The sequence below is a fragment of the Onychostoma macrolepis genome, chromosome 04 (genome assembly GCF_012432095.1).
Source record: "Onychostoma macrolepis isolate SWU-2019 chromosome 04, ASM1243209v1, whole genome shotgun sequence".
NCBI classification, from domain to species: Eukaryota; Metazoa; Chordata; class Actinopteri; order Cypriniformes; family Cyprinidae; genus Onychostoma; species Onychostoma macrolepis.
Window position 1 is genome coordinate 30,774,273 of NC_081158.1, and position 14,262 is coordinate 30,788,534.

Here is a 14,262-nt window from a genome sequence, read left to right on the forward strand (position 1 = left end):
GCATCGCGGCCGCCTTGTTTTGTTGCGCTCTGTTATCTCAAGGAGTCGTGTTTATGCGATGACTGATAGAGGAACAACACGCCTGATGCCCAAGACCTCTTATCCGCATGCCATTATGACCCACGCGGCGTGTCGGATACGAATGCACGGTTAAACTAAAGCATTTGTGACTGCCATTTAAACATGAGCCATCACGAAACAAAAAATAGGTGGCAGTATGCTTAGACGAAATGTTAGACGAACATCAAGCTAAAACGTTCCCTGGTGTCTGGGTAGTTAATAATAACGCTTGAAAAGCGTTAGACATATGTCCAAATTAATTTTTAAAAAAAAAAAAAAATGATGCATAATATTTTGTGCTAATGTTTTGAGAACATTAAAGACCAGACAACTTTCAATTGATGTTATATTAACATTATATTAACGTTTTGAGAACATTAAGAACGGATAAATTTGAATAAACATTCTATTGACATTCCTGGAAGAACGTTTGTTCATAACTTTGAGAGAACATTGCCAGAATGTTAGCTAAATTTCTGAGAATGATGGCTAGGCTAAGTAATAATTGTTTTTGTTTTGTTGTTGTTGTTGTTGTTGTTTTTTAAATGCTATAGACAAATGTCCAACTAAAACTTTTCAGAAAAAAAGGAAAAAAAAGAAAACATTCCAAGAACGATGTATAAATAAAGTTTTATGCTAACATTTTGAGAACAATATTAAGAACCAGACAATATTGAGCAAATGTTCTGTTAATGTTACTGGAAGAACGGATGTCCACAGTCTTGCCAGAATATTCGCTAACGTTCCCGGTTGATCCTGGTCTCCTCAATCACGCCGGAGGATTATTCCATATCCGGTTTTATGTGGGCCGCAAATGAGTGATGCATTATGTATCAGCAGCACAGATCTATACTGCAATAATGAGCGGAGCTCATTGATTAATGTGCCGCGAAAGCGAGCGCTTTGTATTCAATGAAACCGGCACGACACAAGGTTGTTTGCACAGGCGTGATTGATGGCATTTCGCACCGCTATTTACAGCGCCCTCCACGGGAAAGACTTGCGATAATGATTTATACCCCCTACAGTTACCCGGCCAAAGCTGAGTCACATGACCTGCTGATCAAAAGTATAAAACCTTTGAGTGTGAGAATGTCACTGTAATCGCAAGAATTAGTGTGTGTGTGTGTGAACAGCAGGCGACTGATTGAAAATGTTCAAAGAAATAGTTCCACTTTCTTGATTAAACACTTGGTGTGTCAGCGGATGACTGATTGTGTGTGTGTGTGTGGCTAAAAGGTGACTATCTGGCCTTGTGTCTGATCTCCCCCGCTGCGAGTGGTGCTGGGAACCATGTCCTTTGCTTAGACCGGGCTTAAAAGGTCACTGAAATATTTATCGTCCTGTTTTCCGGGTTAGATATGATACTGTGCTTGCAGTTTTGTGCTCTTGACGTCTCACATTTTATCATGTAAAAGCAAAAATGACTTTCTAAATTAAATTACTGGAGTGGGAGTAGGTCAAACGTGGGTTAACGCTCCTGAGTAGTAGGCCTATAAATGTGCGCTCATGGGAGAGGATTGAAACTTGTGTAGACCTACCTGTGCACATTCATAATGACTGCATTGGGCAAACGTATTCCTTGGAGGAAGGGATTCCAAATGGAGGAGTCATTTTAAATGCATGCTAAATAGAAATATATTATTGTTCACTGTTAATTTGTGATTGATCGAGTGATATTTTAATATCAGTGTGAGACTACACTCTTAAAAATAAAGGTGCTTAAAGTGCATATTGCAGATTAAAAATTTTTTCAAATAAATATATAACCTTGTATGAAAATATCATATGAAATGTTTTACAAGGCGTGAGGGCACAAATTTAGAAGAAAAAGTGATGCATTCCTTGACAGTTCTCAAAAACCGCTTTTTTTTTCAACATCGCGTCATATTACGTCACGAGAGGGAGTCGTGTGCCGCGCGCTGCTGGTGTTCAGTGGAGCGGGCGCCAGTCAGTGTGTTTTAGGTAGTTATTTTTTATTTCAGTTTATCATCGTCATGGTAAATTATTGTGTTTGTGGAGGTTGCACAAACTCCAGCCTGTCAGGACATCGAGTCCACAGGTTTCCTGACAAGAAATAGGACGGTATCTTCCGAGCCTCGGTGCGTTTGTGCAGATGAAGAGACTAATGCATCTGCTTCAAACAACGCGGCGGTGTGTAATTTAGCGATCACTGTATACCGGAAGATTATCATCCCGGCGATATGATGCAGTTCAGCATGGGATATCGAAGCAAGAAGCGAGTGAGACTCAGAGCTGGTGCGGTTTCTTCGGTGCACACAGCAGCTTCATCGGGTCCCGCCGGCGGGAGACATCGGGTCCCGGTCAGACTGTGGTTCGGCCGCCGGCGGAGACATGATGCTCACGGATCCGTCAGAGATGCTGCTCCACGAAAATGTCAACTGTGCAACGTAAGGCCGTGTTCACACTTGGCGTCTTTTTTGAAGCTGCCAGCCTCTGTTTTACATTATAATCCTATGGAGTAAACCGTGTTTTCAAAAAAGTCCTGAGCGCTTTTTTAAAACGCCACCGCCGGCGTCTTTTTCTGCAGCTCATGCCTGGCTCACACTACAGGGTTTTTAAAATCCTAACCGATTATGAAATCTGGTTGCAGCACAAACATAAGGAGAATCTTTGCAGATTATCTTCCCTCAAATCTTAAACATGCACACACTACAAAATTTGAAATTCGTGGCGCATCACACACTACAAGATATTATTAAGGTTATCATGCCAGAGGGAGCGCCTCACGTGATCTCATGCAGCAGCTCGTCAGCAATGTTTACATAATAGCTAGCTTACTAGCAGCTTTCACTCACCCAGTAGGCTATGTCAAAACTGAGGCGATTTAACCCCAGCGCTTCTCTTTTTCCTTATCAGTTGTGATACCTGTTCGACATATTATACAGACAATCGTGTTACTACAAAACTTCAAGAAGCAGTTTCCTCTGTCTCCACTATTCAACGGAGCCGTACAGCAGCTGTTTTGCGGTCTTGCATTGGCTGTTATAAGTGCTGACGTAATCATATAGCCGTCATCACCCCGATTTGAATCCTAAATATCAAACATGTTTGATATGATCGGGGCGGCCCGATTTGTGTGCTAGAAGATCAGGAGGTGCAAAGTTCTATCGGTGAATGCCTCACATTACCAGATAATCCGCGCCGAACATCGGGACCGATCGAGGTACTCGACAAGATTTTCCCTCCGATTCTCGGGAGGGGGAAATCGGGGCTAAATCGGGCAAAAAATCCTGTAGTGTGAGCCAGGCATCAGAGCGTCTTTTCAAGTTGAAAAAAGTTTAACTTTTCTGAAAAAAACGCCCTATGTCAAGCACCTTTTTGACAGCTGACCAATGACAAGCCAGTGGCGAGTCGTTTCCATAACAACAAAAACAACAAGAAAAAAGGAGAAGATAGCTGGTAGACAGATCGTACTAGTTTCTGAGCACAAGGAGTTGTATGAAACCGTGCATCATCCAACCGGAGCTCCTGGACTAAATTGTTGGTAGCACCATACAGTTTCCTTCCCCGTATAATGTCACGCTCCCACAAATGCCGTTGTGAACCGACATCCTCCCCGTTAAAGGTGCTGTATGTAGGTGCCGTTAAAGGTGCTGTATGTAGGATATAAGGCTTTGGAAGATGGGAGTGTGAAGATCTGAAGTAGCGGAGGCCAGCTGTTATGAACCACTTCTACTGGACTGCAGCTTCACTCCTGATGGAGATGCAGATGTGATGGAGGCTGAGTGGAAAAGCATGGTCAGCAGTGAATGTGATCTAAACTTTTGCTTGCTTCTCCAGCGTATGCATCAGGCCTCATGGAGTCTCTGAGAGAGGAATACTGCAGGTCACCACAGGCTCCACGAGAACGCAGCACTGTCTGTCTTCCACTACACCTGCTCCTCTTTCCAGATCCCTCCAGAGGACCAACAAGATCAGGCTGTTGGCGTGTATCTAGCACAGCATTCACGATTTAACACACTTCAACAACACATTAGTGTGATACCCAGACTGAAAGATTGTTAACTGTTTTTAAATAGGTCAGATGGTATATTTTTCTTTCGGTAGTATATGTTTGGTGCACATACACCACCATTATGTTAATTAATGTATGTTAATTAACAGTTGCAATGTTGTGTTTTTAGTTAGGTATTAACAGTGCTATGAAATAACATTTGTTATGATTTAGTGCTGTATAAATAAAACTGAATTGAATTAACCATAAATGCAGATCTGATTGATATATATCTAATGTAAACTTCATAAACAAGTTTTTATACAGTAAGACAATTTGTGATTGTGATTATTTTTTTATTGATGGTCAACAAAATGGGGCCATTCAAAACCTTTATAAAGTCCTCCGTCCTCTGGAAACTGTCTTCTAATGTCTGACTCAACACAAGCAGGTAAGGGCTGCTCAGAGCACCACAGGCCCAGTGGACAACTTGTCTGTATGCTGTCAATATTGACTGTCTTATACCAATGGCATCAAAAAGTGTGACTTACAGGTAATCGTGACCTACTTAAATATAGGCAACTTGTAATTGAAGAACACAAAATTATTCAGATGGTTTTCAAATCTTTAATATACTATTTAGCTCAGAGTAATAATTGATCTCTGCCCTAAACACACTCATGTCTGCTGGCCTGGAGAGGTCTATACTCCTGTCTGAAGTGCATATAGGCTATCTGTAGCACATATGGGTTCAGACAGCAAGCCTCAGCCTGGGAGCAGACTCAGACACTGCACATCAAGTGTGGGGGTCACATTCTCCACTAAAGCCCAGTATGTATCTAACTCCCTGCAGCACTGACTTTACTCAGCTGTGACCATGGCCTCGCATTTACCACACAAACACTTAATGAAACATAAACGTGTTTATCTCTCTCTCTGTCTCTCTCCTGCGGTGATGAGAAGCCGCTATATCATAACGTTAGTGTCGGATATTAACGAGCGTGACACGCCTGATCAACGCTTAGTCTCTGTTACCGGTAAGTATCAATACTCATAGATGATCAATACTAGCTTTGCTATTGCCTGATTACATATCGTTAGCTAAGGTGTGTATATCTGTAAGCTAACACTGGTCTCTCACCAAGACACCTGCTGTTCTAATCACACATCGACTCAATCTGTCTCCTCTGACCGTTGTTCTGTCTAATCCTGACCTGTCTCTGCTCTCTTAGCTGCATAACAGGCTCATAATTTTATCTGTGGTCCGTCATACCAGTGTAAATAAACATTTAAAATTTCCACAGCGTCTGAACTGTCATTGCGATCCATTGTTTTCTTATGTTTTTTTTTTTTTTTTTTATTGAACAAATATAATATCAAGTAGCCTACAGTGTCACAATTAAGAGCAAAAATAAACACTAATTCAGAAGACAAAAAGCCAGTGAAGGGAAGTAAAATAAAAGCAAGTAAAAATAAAAATAAATACAAATACAAATACAAATAAAATTGAGCCAGGGGTAACAAAAACTTAAAATAAATTCAAGAGAGAGAGAAAAGCCTTGAGACCCTGTTTTCTTATGGTTAACGTGGACCGCTCTCCCTCTCGTTACGTCACTTCCGGTTTTGGCGGTTTTCAGATGCGGAAGTTAAATTCTCTCACAAAAACGACTCCAAAAGCCTTAATAGTGTATTTTAAAGTATATTTTAAAGAAAATCTAGTTCCTACATTATTTTTTTATACATAGACTCACTGGAGTCTCTAACCTGGAATATGCCCTTTAAAAGGTTCTACGAAGAACCATTCAGTCTAAGGTTCTTTAAAGAACCATCTCTTTCTTACCTTTTTATAATCTAAAGAACCTTCTTTCGTCACAAAGAACCTTTTGTGAAACAGAAAGGTTCTTCAGATGTTAAAGGATGCCATAGAAGAACCCTTTTTGTCTAAATAGTTTCATAAAGAACATGAATCACCTTTACTTTAAAGAGTGTATTGTAGTTTTTATTAGTAATTTGAATTAGTTTTTATTTTTAGATTTGTTGTTTTTAATTACTTTTTGTTAAAATTTGTCATTTTTTGTGTTTTTGTCATTTGTCAAATGTCTTTATTTTTATTTATTTAGTTTTATAATTTTGTATTTCAGTTTGTATTTTAGTACATCAAGTTAAAATAAATGAAAATGAGAATTGTTTCCTTGGGAATTAGTTGAATTAAAATAAGTTTACATTTTTATATTTTATTTTATTTCATGTAACATTTATTTAAGTTATGGTTTTAGTTAATTACAGTAACACTGGTTTGTGTATAATACATGAATGTCACTTTGAAATTAAAATGAAAAATTGAGTATTACATGCAAAAATTAACAACATAATCATTTATTTAAATAAATGATTCTTCTCTCTTCTCTTAGCACGTGAAACAAAGCAAAAACCACTTTGTAAATTAAATTATACAAGTGGGAGAAGGTCAATTATGGGTTAACGTTTGTGAGTAGTATAAATGTGTGCTCATGTGAGAGGACTGATACGTGTGTACCTTTGCACATGCCTCTATGTGTCAACATGGACATTTCATCTATTCATAATAACTGCACTGGGCATATGTATTCTTAAACAGAGCTCGGAGGAAGGGATTTCAGATGGAGGAGTCATTTCTAATGCATTTAGAAGGCCGGGCTGATGTTATCCAAGCAGACAAGGTGGTCGACTTCAACTTCCAGATAGCTTTTAACCAGATTAGCCGGCTTTCTCCCACATCCAAATGGATCAGCCGTACCCAGGAGGATAGAAGGCTGATGAAGTAAAAAAAAAAAAAAAAATGGCTATGAATGGTGAGTGTTGCATGAATAAACACAGACACACACAGTATCCAGATGGCGGCTACGCTGAAAGTAACACTTCATATGTGAGAACAGTTGTCAAAGTTGTTGTTTAGTCAAAGTCGATGCTGAATGAGATTTGACAATCACGGAAATGATGCTGTGAGGGATGGAAGTACAGTTCAATCTGTTGTACATGGGCATCAAATATTCACAAAAACACAGATTGTGAAAGTTACTTGAGTCCAGGGACCCTTAAAGACCCTTTTTAAGTTTTGTGGCTTTTAGTCTGTCTGTTATTGAGGACATCTAGTGTACTCTTAGTTGACAGACTTTTTGTAGATGTATACATTTAAATATTTCTCTTTCACGAAATGGACCAAAAATATTAACAGCTCACCTTTTACATAGGTGGGTATACCAGTTTTTGTCCGAGAAAATATTGATGGTCACCATGACTGTCATTGACAATGTTTTCTCTAAGGGCTGCATTCTTGTGTCACATTTATGCTTTTTTTTTTTCAGCACACCTGTACATATTTATTGAGCAAATCAGCATATTAGAATGATTTCTGAAGGATCATGTGACACTGATGACTGGAGAAATGATGCTGAAAATTCAGCTTTGGATCACAGGAATAAATTACATTTTACGATACATTCAAATAGAAAACCGTTATTTTAAATTGCAATAATATTTCACAATATTGCTGTATTTTTGATCAAATAAATGCTTGTTTATTTATTTATTTTTTTCTTCGAAAACATTAAACAATATTACCAACCCCAAACATTAGTATACATGAGAGTTATTCATCTATAAATGCACTCTCTGTTCAGTTCAGGCATGCTTTCTAGTAGTTTTCAATGGAAAATGTGTCCTGAACAGCATCCAACAATAGTAATTAGCAAATCATGTTTTTGCCAGACTGCAACATACTGTAAAAGCCTGAAAAGTGAAGAAAAGCCTTTTGATTTGTCGCTTTTTATTATTTGTAATAAATCAAATGTGCCGTCTTTTCCAGAGTCTATTGATCCCCCAATATGATAAAACTTTATCACATTTTTGTTTCATTTCTCTCTGATATGTATGTGTACAAATAGAAAATGACAAAAGTTTGAGCATTTGAGTCACACTAACCTTGAATACTGCCGCCTGCAATGCTTGAGTACAATGTAATATTTTTTAAAAGCTTCCATCAGGGCTTTCTGTCTCTCTCTCTCCACACCTCTCTCCATGTGAGCGGCGTACGCCTGTTCGTCTCAACAGCTTTGGTGAGGAGACTGTGTCAGGTCAATTAACAGTGCTGCTCCGTACATTTTCCACCTGACTCTTCCCATTAGCACTGCTGAGGTACACGACAGTGAAGAGCGTGCAACCACACCTTCAGTGTAAGCGTTTCTTCTCTGCTTTATCAGAGTTTTTCTCTTTTTTGTGTGTGTGTGTCAGTCAGGACGCTGTTTTCTAAACTTTTTCCTTTATCTGTCTTCCTCGTTTGGTTTAAGTTGGTGTCGAGCAACAGAAAGGCCACCTGGCGTGACACGCCACTGTTGTCATATTTTCTAATTACAGAGCAACAGGAAACTAGAGTTTGTGTGGATGTGAGGGTGAGGAGTGTGTGCTAGTGGACAACGTGACCGCACAGAGAGTCTGTTTCCACCATCTGTAGCCGATTCCAAACCAAATCATCCTGCAGAATGAACCGTCTCCAATCCGTTTGAAGTGTGTGATTTTTATACTCTGTAAGGCTACCTGTGACCTATTGTGACCAGTAAACAGTGGTGATGCAATTTAAACTCAGTGTTCGCAGATGGTTTGCTGTAGTACAGAGATATAAAAACAACGGGAATCAACAGCCGGCAGAGCTGATAGTTAACTCCCCTGCATCTCCATTTGCATACTATCCATATTGTTATATGGAAGCTTGTTTCATTCCATACGGGGTCGTTTCCAAAAGGTAACTGTGACTTTTTATCTTATCTTATCGTTACTTTTTTTCTTGCAATGTAATCTTGAGTTTACATCTCCCAGTTCTGACATTTTTCCTCTAAATTCTGAGTAATTATCTTGTAATTATGGCTTTTCTCTCTGAATTCTGAATTTTCTTAGAGTTTACAATTCACAATTCGGACTTTTGTCCCAGAGCTTACGTCTCACAATTTTGACATTTTTTTTTGTTTGTTTTTTTGTATGAATTGGGACTTTTGTCCCAGAGTTTACATCTCACAATTCTGACTTTTTTGTCAGAATTCTGAGTTTACATCTCGTAATTATGGTTTTTCTCTCTGAATTCTGAGTTTACATCTCACAATTTTGAAATTTTTTCTTAGAATTCTGAGTTTACAATTCACAGCTCGGACTTTTGTCCCAGAGCTTACGTCTCACAATTTTGACATTACATCTCAAAATTCAGATTTTTTTCCTCAGAATTCAGAGTTTACATCTGGCAATTTTATTTTTTTATTATTATTTTTTCTGACTTTACCACTCACAATTATGATTTTGTTTTTTGGTTTTTCAGAATTTTAGGATATAGCCTACTAATTTTAATACACACTAGTACTAATACACAGCCAAATATATAATTTGCAATTTAGCTATGTCAGTTTTCTGTTATGCAACCATGAATCTTCATATCACAGCAAAGACGACATTAACCATATATAAAAATACATAGTTACATCATTAACAGCTGCTGATTACTACAGTACAGTATGTATCTGCCATAATGGAAATGTCAAAATTTGCCTGTAAAACATGTTAACAGATGTGCAACAGCCTCTTCCAACAGATTTTCACATTTGGTTCATCATACACATCAGACGATTCTGCATAATGCAGATGATATGAAATTCAAAATTAAAGGGAGTATTGATAAAACAGTCTTGTAAGTGATATTGATCATCATAGAGCACAGCTAGCATGCTGTAAGCTCTTAATTAAAGCAGTGGGACTAGTGATCATAAATGCAATGGGGTTGATAGAGAAATAAATATGGATATAGAAATATCAATAGTATGTTTATTCAAATCATAGTTTATAGAATGAATCATTTGCATTGTTATTTTAGTCAATATACACTGCAAACCATAAATTAAGCTTGTAATAAATGCATATAATATATAATTATAGTGCATTATATATCATTTTCATGTATATTTATACTCTTAACATAACATAAATTGAGCTCATATTATATTTATGATATTATATTATATTATATTATATTATATTATATTATATTATATTATATTATATTATATTATATTATATTATATCTTCATTGACTTGTTGACCCTTCCAAAATTTCGACACTGTTGATGCATTCAACCCAGTCACATCTATGTATTAATATCTGTGGCACTTCCTTTTAATGCAGCGTTTAAATAAGCCTGTTAATATTATATAATCTGCCCCTGCAATCGTAGTTTGTGTGAAAAGGAATAAAAATTGGTGTTTTACTGCCAGTAATGTTCATTTCAGCTGAAATCTCTTGTGAATTGTATGTATTGGAGTTTTGCAAAAATGTAGTATGTATTTGTGGTAAAAGTGTACACCACTTTTTTCTTTTTTTTTTCTTTTTCTTTTTTTTCAATGTAGTGTGAGGTGAATAAATAAACATTTCATTGGCACATTATTGTTCTTTTAAAATGAGCTTTATGTTTTTGGCTATTTGCTTGACATTGCTTCTGTTTGCAAGCATTAGGCAATGTCATCTAAAGCACATTTGTACATGCACCAGAGCAAATGAAGTCCAGAATGTTATTTTTGCATTATGGAAAGCGCTACTTCAAGCCATTTTTCCATGTTTTATAGCCATTTACATTGTTTGGTTGTTGCAATGTGTCACAAACATACTGTAATAATCCATAATTCTCTTCAACAGAATAGCAATCGGGCGTATGAGGGAGCCGGTAATGTCCCAGCCGTTTCCTCAGAAACAGGTGGGCCGCTGGTGATCTATGGCCATCATGTCCCTGTTGTTCCACAGCAATGCACGGATGACTTACCCACCTCCCTCGACAAATAAATTGCTCTCTCTCCCCTCAAATGGGGAGACGTCACAATCCCTCTCATCCGATGTTGGCGGCGCCTGCACGTATTTATGTTCTTTTACAGCCCATACAGTCCCAGTCCAATAAAGGAACAAATGGAAGACTTGAGCAAAGCCAGAATAGGAGGATGAGGAGGAGGAGTAATGAGCTGGAATGGTGAGGAAGAATGCGAAGGCCTCCAGTTGAGGGACGTCCCGTGCATCCATCTCTCTCGCTCCCTCCTGTTCTCTGTCATTTGTTGGCCTCCTAAATGGAGGGTTGTTAATGGTTGCCAGGTTGGGGCAGGGTGAGGTGAGCCAGAGACCGGAGATGACAGATGTGCCGGTTAGAGACGAGGGGAGCCGCTTCCTCTTTCACCGCTTCGTTTTCAGCCATGTTAAACTCAGCCGAGCAGGAATGAAGAAAAATCGGTTGTTCCCGATTCAGCAAGAAGGGGGATCGGAGACTTACAAGCACAAAAGGCCGGGATTTTGTTATAGAGGGTTTTTCTAAATCATGTTGAAGGATTAAATTCCCAAATCCACCTCAAAGGTCAGCAGAAAAAGCTGTTCTATCACTGTTAAGTCACTGTAGTGTGAAATATAAATAATATTATTAGAATATGACAAAATTGCAATGTTAGATCACTGAAAAATAACATCGATCATAATGACACTAACATGAAGTGAAGTGAGTAATTTCTGTTTATTTTGCACATTCAGGGTTTTGGATTGGCTGAAATGTGTTTGAAGAGAGAAAGAAAAACAAGGTACCAAGGTGTGTGTAGTTTTAACTGATGAACGAAAACAAAAATCTATTCTATAAAGAAAACTACTGTATATGGACTATAAAACAAAAACTATGGACATTAAAAATCACAAAAACTTTAAAATATAAATATATTATAAAAAATAAAATAGATAACACCTGACAATAGGGTTCACATGAGGTAACATTTCTTATTATATTAACAGTGAGCAATAGGCTACAGTACTTAATGATTTAGCAAATTTAGAAATTGTTAATATTAACGTTTTTAATTTAAATTGTTTTTTATTATTATTATTATAGTTAGCAAATGTTAATAAATCTTATTGTAAAGTGTAAAGTCAAATATTTAAAATTTAAACAAACTCTCAGTGGTACTAAAATAACACTGAAAAGGACATCATCCAAATCTCCTTTGTTCAAGGTGAGAAAACGCAGCCTTTTTCATTTGGCTTCTTGCTATAATAGCTAGCAATTTTGCACCTGTGGCAATGTGTCCTCATTCACAGCTAAATAACAGTTTTACATCACCGAGAGGATGTACACTAGACCATTCGAAGCCCTAAATACTTGAGTGTGATTCAGTCCATTTGCCTGAATCAACTCTCAACGTCTTCAATTTGAGAAAGGCTATTTGGCTCGGTGAGTACAGAGGGAGATAATTGAATAGCATTCTTACTTATTTTTCATGTTGCCATGAGGGAGCTGTAAAACACTCTCTGAAGGCTTCTTTCACTCTGGTGCAAAGCATATTCATTAAAGAGAGATGGGCACATCATATTAGGGTTGCAGCAGGTTTCCGCTGAGGTACACGGCTCATTGTTTAGATTGAAATGTGCCAAGGACAGTTTGCAAGATCAACCTACGGTTAGAAGTGGGCTGTGTATTAGCCTTTCTTTGACTCATGTCAGAGTAATGATTTGAAATGATACCTCAAATCATGCTGTTTGTTAACGCGGAAGACTGGCGTAATCGCTAGAATCAATTACATTTAAAAAATGATTAAAATAGAAAACTTTTTATTGTTTTTTTTTTTTTTTTACACACAACATCACAACATCCATTCAAAACAACAAAAAACAAAACAACAGACATATAATCAATACTTTAAAGAGTCCGGTCAAAAGGAAGAGAAAGAGGGAGGGGAAAAAACAAAAGTCATTCCTTTATATAATCAAGTACGTTAAAGGAAAGACACTGCCAAGCATCAATAGTAGAGGGCTTGGCCCCATTAATTTGTGCTGTTGTACATTCACAAGTCACTATTTTCAAGGGGATATGGATCCAATATGTTTTTCCACACATGTGCAGTGTAAACCAATTCTGTATTATTGTCTTTTTCGCAGCCGTAAAACCAGCAAACAACATTCTCTTCTGTATTAAGCTTATAAAGAGACCAGAATCATCATTAAGAAGACACAAACTTGGGTTAGCAAAGCGATCAGTTTGTAGTAAGGAGGATAAAACCAGGTTTACATGTGTCCATAGATTAATGACGATAGGACATTCCCAAAACATATGAAGAAAAGTACCTTAAAAGTCAGTTAAAATTTGGTTGTAGTTTCATTTTAAATCTTTTGTAAGGAGTTATGTATGCTCTATGAATGACTTTGAAGTGAATAAGACGATGAGCCAAGTTTTTAGATGTTAAGCTGAGGTTAGACCACACTCTCTCCCAGTCGACAGATAAATTAAGGTCAGATAATTCCCTATTCCAAACAGATTGAATAGAAAGAGGTTTTGTAATGCAATCAATAAAAATAGAAAACATTTTCACTTATATCATTAATAATACAATATTTCATGAATATAATTAATAAGTAATACAAGTCTTAGTGATCCCAATCTTTTGAACAGCAGTGTATGATATGTTACTGTTATCCTGTCTTCTTTCTAAGAGGTCACGGCGATGAGATTTAGGTTTGCTGTTGTCTTCTCTCTCTCCGCTCTGTTGGAAAGTGACATTTCTCAGCTGACAGATGTTATGCTGTGTTCACTCTTTTTTTTCTTTCTGACATTCTCACTTCCTTTGGTGTGTGGCGGTAATTTTCGTCGGTTTTAAGCCTCTTCGTTTACCCGTGATCTTTCAGGGAGAGTAAAAGCCGGCTGATGGTTTTCCGGAACAAGTTTATCTCCGACTCTCCCTCAGGCCTTCCCTGCAAATCAAAAAAGTCCTTTCAAGTTTGTCACAACATTTCCAGGCCAACACAACAAGCAGAAGTACCAAATCATTTTACACTAGCGGGGTTAGATTGTACGGTCTTCATGAAACACCTTGACAGTGTCTTTCATTATTATCAAGAGGAAAACACTGACTCACTTTGCAACAGGCTAGTTTATATATTCCCCACACAGAGCTCACTGCTGCTTTAGTTGATTGACATGAGAGCATATTAATTGAGCTGAAGCACTGTCATCATTGAGTCCTTTAGTCTTATTACAGCAGAAGATGTTATGTGTCGGCGGTAATAAGAATTGGCTTAGTTGGAGACATAGCATCATCTAAAATATCTTGGTATGCTGAAGCGTTTAGATTTCCTTTCACTGGAAGTAAAGGGGCCCAGCCTAACCCCTAAAAAACAGCCCCATGCCATTATCCCTCCTCAACCTAACTTTACATTT